The sequence below is a fragment of the Python bivittatus genome, unplaced genomic scaffold (genome assembly GCF_059951505.1).
Source record: "Python bivittatus isolate LINGU-HERP-01145 unplaced genomic scaffold, Pbiv_v1 ctg000700_np1212, whole genome shotgun sequence".
NCBI lineage: Eukaryota > Metazoa > Chordata > Lepidosauria > Squamata > Pythonidae > Python > Python bivittatus.
Window position 1 is genome coordinate 98078006 of NW_028277098.1, and position 9398 is coordinate 98087403.

Consider the following 9398-nt stretch of genomic DNA (forward strand, 5'->3'; position numbering starts at 1 on the left):
TACACAACCAGGTGGCTTATGTATTTGAACCTATCTTTTTCTTGACGTTATAGGAGGAGAGCCATGTTAGTCTATGGTAGCAAAAAAAAAATCAGGAGTCTGATCTTTTTTCTTGTAATTCCATAGTAAGAAAACAACTTAAGTCAGATCGGCTGTCCTTGAGTTAGAAAAATAAAGGCTGAAAAGCCCTTCTGCATGATTGGGGATTTATATCTGCAGTTTAGTAATGAAACTGATTCAGCTTTTCCCAGCTATCCATTGTTGGTTGGGCTGTTGTGGGCACTGGTTTAACTCAGCTAGAAGGCATTAAGTTATGGAAGGCTGCTGTTGAAGTTGGCTGAAACCAAAACTATCATCAGGATGTTTCCGAACTGTTTCTTACATTGCACATTGCTAAAAATGCAACCGTGTACATAGAGTGCTAGAGTTAATGACTTGAGATCTCTTGCTGTACAGTCTTGCTGCAATCTCTGATTTCCCCAAAACCCCCACCTTTCCCTGGCGTTCCATGGTTGGCATTTGTATGTATTGGTGTAGTAATTTGTGCAATAACTTAAAATGTCAGGTGAACCTCCTCTTAATTTAATCCCAAAAACAAGATATAGAAGTGCAGTCTTCCAGCAGGTGACCACACCTGTTGACCTTCTCTGTTCTGGGAAGCTAAGCAGGGTCATGCCTGATCAGTACTTGGATGGGAGATCTCCAGGGAATATCAGGGCTGTAGGCTAGTTTGGGAAGTCAGAAAAGCTTCCTGAAAGAACAGTGGCAAACCTTTTATTTTCTGAACTAAGGTTTAAAGGAATGGAAATGATAGGCCTGTAGCAGTGGAAGATACAGGATGTTAAAGGGTCAAGGCTTTGAGAAATGTAACTGGATTCTTAACCTTCTTCCTCTCCTTTCTCAGTTGGAATAACTGGTCAGTGGATTTTTTTCTTTTTCAGAGGAAGTTGGGTTGTGGGATATGAGATTCTTTCAGTTTCCTACTGTACATTTTTAACAGTTCACAAGAACTATGAGCTATATTCCTTGTTTTGTAAAATGGTACTGAATTTGAACCTACCGTGTCATCTCAGAATGAAACAATAAAGTAAGAGAAATGGAACAAAGCAGTCCAGCATCCTAAAAAGTGACTTAACTTTGCATTGACATTTATGTTTGCATTCTGGACAAAAATATGAGTTGCATCAGCTAGAGCTTTCTGTTTGATTTGCTTGTTTGTTTTTGTTTTCAGAGAACATACCTCTAAGATACCTTAACATTAGTAAATGCGGAAGACCTGAAGAGGAAGGCTTATTCTCCAATAAAACAACTGTCTTGGATGGAAAAAATAACCCTCAAAACAATTGCACAACATACAGCATTTGCTGTATGCCAAGATGAGTCCAATCGTGAGTGCAAGCAGGTTGGAAGATTTTGCAGGCAATAGGCTGAAAAGAGTTTTAAAGATCAGCTTACAAAGAGAGTCTGTAATGGGTATGACCAAGTTCATCCAAGTAAAAAAAGTCACAGGCTGATAGTACGCAACCCACTTTCAGATACTATTGACAGTCTTTAAATGACGGTGAAGGGATAAATTCATCCTGCTCTGAAAGTTTACACCAGTGTTTCTCCACCTTGGCAACTTTAAGATGCGTGGACTTGCTGGCTGGGAATTCTGGGAGTTGCAGTCCACACGTCTTAAAGTTGCCAAGGTTGAGAAACACTGGTTTAGACTAAGATTTGTGAAAGCATCACGTATTTCCCAGTTTACGCTAAACAAATATTTGGTGTGCTAGAGAGCGCCTAAGTTTTAGTTTTATGAAGTCCATAAAAAATGTAATGATCCTAAGTAATTAAAGAAGCTGTGAAATAAAATGGATTTTACAGAAATTACCAGGAGTAGAATTTAGATGTACTTTAGGAAGCTAAATCTTGAACTGTAAAGGTTGCTACAGGATTTAAACCACTGCAAGGAACTAGGAAGAGAAAATTCTTGAGAATTGTGAGAATAGTGTGGGTGCTTCTATCACTGCTGGCATAGGAAGTGGCCTGTTCTCCAAAGTTAGGCACAAAAACAACCTTTTTGGTTTTGGTCCTCCCCCCCCCCCCCGCTCTCCCTTGATGTAAAGTACAAGCAAAACTCTGAGTAACCAAACCGTAGGCACAATGAAACAGCAGTTCATACAGAAAGATAACTCCAGTATAATTTAAAACTACACGAGTGAAAAATATTGTGCCCCTGTTTTGTAAAACAAAAGGAGGGGACAATATTTTTTATTCATGTAATGACATAGTTTGTATGAAACAAACCTTGTTTTCCTCTAGCCACCAGAGGGTGTCTTTTTACCATCTAAAGGCATCCTCCAAGTCAATGTTTCTCAACCTCAGCAACTTTAAGATGTGTAGACTTCAACTCCCAGAATTTGTGGTAGTTGAAGCCCACCTATCCCAAAGTTGCCAAGTTTGAAAAACACTGGCCTAGAGTATAATTCTTTTTTTGGAAAGTAGCAGCTTAGATGCAGGATTGGGGTTTTCAAGGAAGGCCCTGAACTCACAGCAGAGAAATCATACAATCTTGTTTTAAATTTATCACTACTCTTGGGAACACCATGACCAGCTAACTGGCATAAGCCAATTGTATTAAAATGGGGCTGAGGATAAAATCAAGGTGGGTGGTAGAATCATAATGTAAGCATCATGCCTCAAATGGCATACAATACATAATTGTTAACAAGCCCCCTCTTCCTCATCTCCACCAACTCTCTCTCAATCTTATACAATGTGGTCTCCGCTATGGCCCTCAGTCTTTGTAGCTGTGGCACCTATTTAAATCACAGCTGTTCTATGTACACTTGAATGATGTGAAACAACTAATTTTTCATTGCAGATTCTGATTTCTGTGTTTTATTCCCTGGTTCATCCATGTTTTGTGCTGCTTGGGAAAAAGTGTGGTTTTGTCGTGACTGGTGGAGGCCAATCATGTATTAATATTGGTGTTCTGGCAAGGATCACACTGCCTAGATCCTGATGGCCTTACCCTTAATATAATTAGTACGATCAGCATCTCTTTTGCAGCTACTATTTTAGCCTGTTAAAAATCCTCTCCAGCTCTCACCACAGTCCCACATTGCCTTCTAATGGGCTGAGTTTTAGTTTGAGCCAAAGGCTTCCTGAACTTACCCAACCCACTCTGAAGTCTGACCGATGATTAAAAGGTATATCTCAAATTGGTTGTCGCTGTGCTTCCACTGCCTATGTTAGATTTCCCCTTGTCTGCAGTGAAACCATTGGAACCATTCATTTTCCAAGGTAGATTGTTAATACTGGGAGTATGATTTCAGTGCCTCTTTTACTAATATTTTAAACTAGAAGTGCAGCTGTATCATTATGTACATATCCTTCATACTCTTCCATCTTGGGGCAAGGACTATTTTACAGAGTGAAGAAAAGGAGTAAGAAGGAGGGAGATAAGAAGAGCAAACACAACTAAACCTAGGTTATGCCATCATTCGCTATACCTGTCCATTCTTTTTTATCCTTTCAAACAATCCTTGTTTCTACCATGCCCATACATTGCTTTAAACATTGCCTTTTGCTTTTTAACTTTTTCAGGATCTCATCAACCGCAACTTCCTCAGAAGAGAGACCCCATTCTCATTTCCTATATTTGGCAATTTGATCCTCCTTCATTCTCTTTGCTTGACTAAACTACCTCAAGGCACTTCATTTGTACCAGTCGTTCACCTGGTGTTCAGTCCACACTCAATCTCCATGCATTCATTCATTGTTGACCCTATCTCTTCTTGTCTTACCACGTACATTTTGTAAGTAACCCATTTCAGTTGCATTCAACTTCATATAGCCAAGGGAGCAGAAGTATGGTCTTAGGCATTTTAGCTTCTTTCAAACAGACATTAGTTCCTCCCAACAGGCCATGTATTACCCACTCCCTATCTGCCAGCATTTGAATGTCTTAAAAGGTCCCCATCCATTTTCCCCACCACACAGAACTATCCTGGTCTTTGATACATTAGTAGTCAGACTCATATTTCTCATTCCATCAGGCATGCTGCCTAAGATTTGTTGCAAGTCAAGTTCTCAGAGAAGCATCATCTGCATACAAAAATTCTCAGAGAAGCATCATCTGCATACAAAAGTACAAGTACATTAGGTCCTCAACCAGCCCATTTCTAACACCACAAGCTGTATACATTTATCAATAAATAAGTTAACCAAGAAGACATCATGCATCCTCGTTACTCAGCTCGGCATTGAAGCATTCAGTTTCTTCTTGCATATGTTTTATTCCCGTCTTATATAGCTGTTCAGAAACTAACCTTCCACTCCACTGTTTGTGCAAAAGATTCTGTAACTGAAGCCTATTTACATTATCATAGGCTTTGTCTAAATCAAGAAACAAAATTTCATTTTGCCTATGCAAACATTTCTCAGTATTGCCTGGCATTTGTCCACTTCATTTCCCAAATTTTGCTCATTGCTATCTCTTGCACCCTTTTGATCAGAATTCTGCTGAACACCTTCCCGGGTACATTTAACAAGCTAATCCCCTTGTAGATTTTGTACTCACTCTCACTAGCCTTCCCTTTATATAGGAAAGCAACAGCATTCTTTCAGTCATCAGATGTAATCTTCACGCATACATTAAACAAGTCACATAGCTATTCCATAAGTAGACAACATCCATTTTTTAACATCTCCCCAGTTTCCCTATCTACACCTTCATCTGTACCATTTTTCAACATTCACGCAGCAGTTATGACTTCTTTTTCAACATTTTTCCCCCTGAACACTAGCATCTGTATCACTCTTCTCTATTGTTCCTGTATAAAGTTCTAAAGTTCTCCTTCCAGCCTTCCCTCACCTCAAAATTCCTCCCAAACCATTTTATTACTTTTATCTTTAATTCCATCCACAGTGCTGGAGGCTTCTTGCTTAGCCTTTGTCACCCACTTACAAAACAAATCTGATGTATATCAAAATTGCTCTGCAGTTTCTCTTCTTCCTTCTTCCTCTTTTTGATTAGATGCTCTGCAGCTGTTTAACTCTTTGTATATATTACACAATAACTTTGCAGAAATCATTCTCTCATACAGATTTTCTTTCTCATCTACAGCCCCTTTCACTTCATTATTCTGCTAAACACCCTTTTTCATACTTCTCAGTAGCATAAAACCACCCACTTTGGTGGCAGTCTCTAACATGATTCTTTTCATTATGTTCTAAGCAGCTTCAACATCCTCTTTCCAGGTCTTTTATCCAGGGCTCATATGTTGTCTAACTGCAATTATTCTACTTCCACTCATTCCTTTTATTTCTCCCCTTCCATGCCCACTTTTTCCCAAGTTTCACACTTGACACTATCAAAGACTGGTCTTCCCTACATTTAGGATCTCTCATCACCCCTATTCTTCACTGGTTCAAACTTCCATCATCATAATAAAATAATAATAATTTATTAAATTTATATGCCACCCAACTCCCAGTGACTGTGGGGAGTTACCAAATCAAGCTGTTGGGTTTATATCCATTCCTTTTCCATATTTATGTATAATTAGACTTCTACTTAAACCATGTACAGGTAGTCCCCAGTTAAGAATGAGTTCCATTCCCATGGTCTGTCCTTAAGTCGAATTTGTATGTAAGCTGGAACAGTATTATTGTATGATACTGTATAAGTAGTATTGTGTAATGAACTCAAACCATTGTGTATTTAACATGAATCATTGTGTATTTAACTCAAATTTTGCTACATTAGGCTCCATTCTTAACTATTCCCAACTTAAATTGGGTGTTCTTAACCCGGGGACTCCCTGTATTTTGAAGCAAATGCCCCCCTGTCACCATTCTGATTCATTTTGAGGTCTCCAAATGCCTTATTTGCTGACTTTTTTTAACCCCAATGTTAGAGCCAGACTTCTGTGTGATTTCTTCCAACAAGCTTTAAACAGGAGCAAAAGGGCCAAAGGAAGCTTATAGGATCCCACCATCATCTCAGATCTTTCTACTAGGAATTACTAGAATCATTGGGATGAACAGTTACTGAATCCATATAATGTACTGATGTATGATTCTGACACTTCATCAGAATTAAAGCACATCTACTTACTCTCTGTTGCCCAAGATGAAAAACTCATCTTGCCAGCAAAGGCCAAAAACCAAGTTCTAATATGCCTCTAAAACAGATTTTAACCCACTGTGTCTCAAATCTTCAGTATAATTGCTTCCTCTAAAATTTTTTTTCCAGTATTGGAGGTTGCTAGTTGCCAGATAGGAAGTCTACTTCTAAGTTTTATTGTTGTGATAAGAGATGAATAATTGGAGGCTTCCTTACAACCAAACATTCCTGGGTTAAGTGTTAAACCAGCCAGATGGTCCCCATTGGGATTCATTATTAATAATTAATTCATTAATTATTAATGAATGTGCACAGATTGAAAAGTTTTCTTCACACTGTTAAGATGATCTCTCCAGCAAGAAGAGATGATGAAACAAAATCATTTTCATGAAACAAAATCATGAAGAATTCTTCCTGGATCAGACCAGTGATTCCAATTAACTAGACTTATCTGTCCTTTGGATTCTCCATAATTCTGTGCTTGGAACATTGTGATTTCATGATACCTCACCTGGAAGATTCTTGGGGTCTCTTCAAGATTACATGAAAAACCCAAACAAGGAATGATGTCCATTGTCCAATACATTTAGAATTCCAGGCACCATTACGGGTATCACCCCAATGCTCACCTCTTCTCACTAAACCATTCAAAATATATCTGGACCCTTCACATGTAGTCTTAATCTGGAAAAAGAAGTTGGCAGCCCTAAATAGCTACAATACAATCCAATTTATATCCAAGAACAGCCACTGAATCCATACATTGCCCATCCAGTTACTAATCACTGGTGCCCATTTGCCAACCCTACCACTTTCATTCACAACAGGTCCCCACCTCTACTTTATTCCAGGAGAAGAAAGGGAAAGATCCTCCTGCTTTTTCTTTCTTCTTTCTTTTCTATAGCACCAGATATGCAAGGGAGAAGGAATGTACCAGTATAATGAGAAGATAAGAGTTATTTATTATGTATGTTAACTCTTAAGGAACAAGTTCGGCATTAAAAGGACAATGGGCAAAGGAGAAATGAAATCAGAGCCTTGTGTATACATGTACATACACATACATACACACCCCAGCAAGCTAAAATAGTAAGAAAACACTCAGCTCAATCCATAATATAAATTAACAAAAGAATCCTAATTATATCTAGTTCCACGCTTTTCACAGATGACTAATTTCTCCTGATTCACCAATCCTCGTTCCAGAATTGGGGCAGTTGCTTCCAGCCAGGAGAGGTTCCCTCCCCTCCCAATGGAAGAGAAAGAAAATCAGCTCCTTCCCCCCTTTTGAAAACTGGAAAGAGAAGGAAAAAATTGGGAGAAAGGAGAAATCAGGGTTCCAAAGGATTGGGGTTATTTATTTATTTAGGGGCTGTTCTTGACCAAGGCTGCTCTAACCAGCCTACAAAAGCAATAGCCACAGCCAACACAATAATAACCATCAAATGCCATCACATTCCAGAAAAGCATAATTTATAATTACATTACTCACAATATATAATCAATTCCTCACAGTCACTCATGCCTTAGTCACCTCCTGTCTGGATTACTGCAACCCGCTCTATATGGGGCTGCCCTTGAAGACCATCCAGAAGCTGTAACTGGTCCAGAATGCAGTGGCATGTGCGATTTTGGGTGCTCTGCAGTCCACCCAAGTTACATGACTGCTGCGCAAACTGCACTAGCTCCTAGGTGCTTTCTGGGTGCAATTCAAGGTGCTGGTGACCACCTTTAAAGCCCTACATGGCACAGAGCCAGGTTATTTGCAGGACCCCCTCTCCCTGAGGCTATCTGCCCATCCTACTAGGTTACATAGTGTAATGGTATGTAGGAATGACCTTGGGAGAGAGGAGAAAGAGCCACAGCCAGGAGAACAGTCAGATAAGAGGCAACTTAGCCAGCAGCAGGAATGGGGTGTGGCAAACATCTCAGAAGGGACCCTCCCTAGTTTCTTGGACTGTAAAGGCGAGGGGGGAGAGAGGTATTTTCAGACTTGCAAGCGTCTGTTAATGTAACCTTACAATAAAGTTAGAGCTAGTACTTCTGGGTGTGCTTCTTGTCTGGACTACCTCGCAAGGCTGACAGGGTGGGCACATCCAGGTTCCCTCCCCCCTTAAATGTTGTCACCTGATGGGACCTTGGAGGCACATCTCGGGGGCTACCCCAGTCCTTTGGAATAGTCTCCCACCTGAGATTCAAGGGATCCCTTCCCTTTTAGCCTTCTGGAGGGCTGTGAAGACCTGGCTTTTTCCCCAAGCATTGGACTAAGATGGGGATTGAGCGGCGAGGATGATTGGTCTGGTGCCTGGGGGGAAGGGTACTTTTGCTTTTATGGCTGTTTTTATGGATTGTTGTGAGCTGTCTACAATCATTATATGAGACAGGCAGCCATATAAGTTCTGTAAATAAATAAATAAATGTTCACTTAAAAAATTAACAATTCAAATTACATTCTTGGCACCAGGAGCTTTATGGTACTCCCTCACCAAATCGGCCTTCTGGATTAACCAAGTTTTTAGGAGCTTCCAGCAGCTATGAGGGTGGAAGCCACCCTTGCCTTGGGAGGCCATCTGATGCAGAGGAGGGAAGTCCCCCCAGAGATCCCCCACTTTCAAGCATCTTCCTGCAGCCTCTCTTGCTAAGTGGGGATTGCGAGCAGGCACGCTCTGTGTCCTCGAACTGGACAGGCAGAAGCTCTACAGGGGCTTGAAAGAAGGCAGCCCTGAGCCATATAGGACCTTACAAGTAAGAAGCAGCTTTGGGTGTCATTGCAAGAGGCAAGAGACATGGGGATTCGGGGATCAAGCCCTATGCTTTAATGGAAAAGCCACAGCTCTGAGGCCTTCATTAATCCACTCAAGACCATGCTGTGAGAATGGTTGTGCGATGGTGGGTTGTAGCGGAGAGATGCTTTTCTTCTCTCCAGTAATGCACTGTGTTCTCTTCAGCCCAGACGCCAAAGCAAGCTTGAGATCGTTTTCCCAAAACTATCACAAGCCTGTCACTGAGAGAAGATGCCGGATAGCAGAAGGCCTATATTCTTGGTTCCTCTGCTGGCACCTCCTCCTTAGAAATCACTGTCTGGTGGCTGTGGGATGCAACATGCTGCAACAGAACTGATCTTAGCTTGTCCTTCTCCTTTAGAGGAAATCTGTGCTTGACCCTTGTTTCTAGTGGCTTCCAGCTAAGGTGGAGCAGCCCTTGAAGGCAAGGGGCAGGTCCTACTCCACCTCTCTGCTTAGGGACAGCCTCTTGCTCCCACCCTCCCCACCCACCCCTTGAT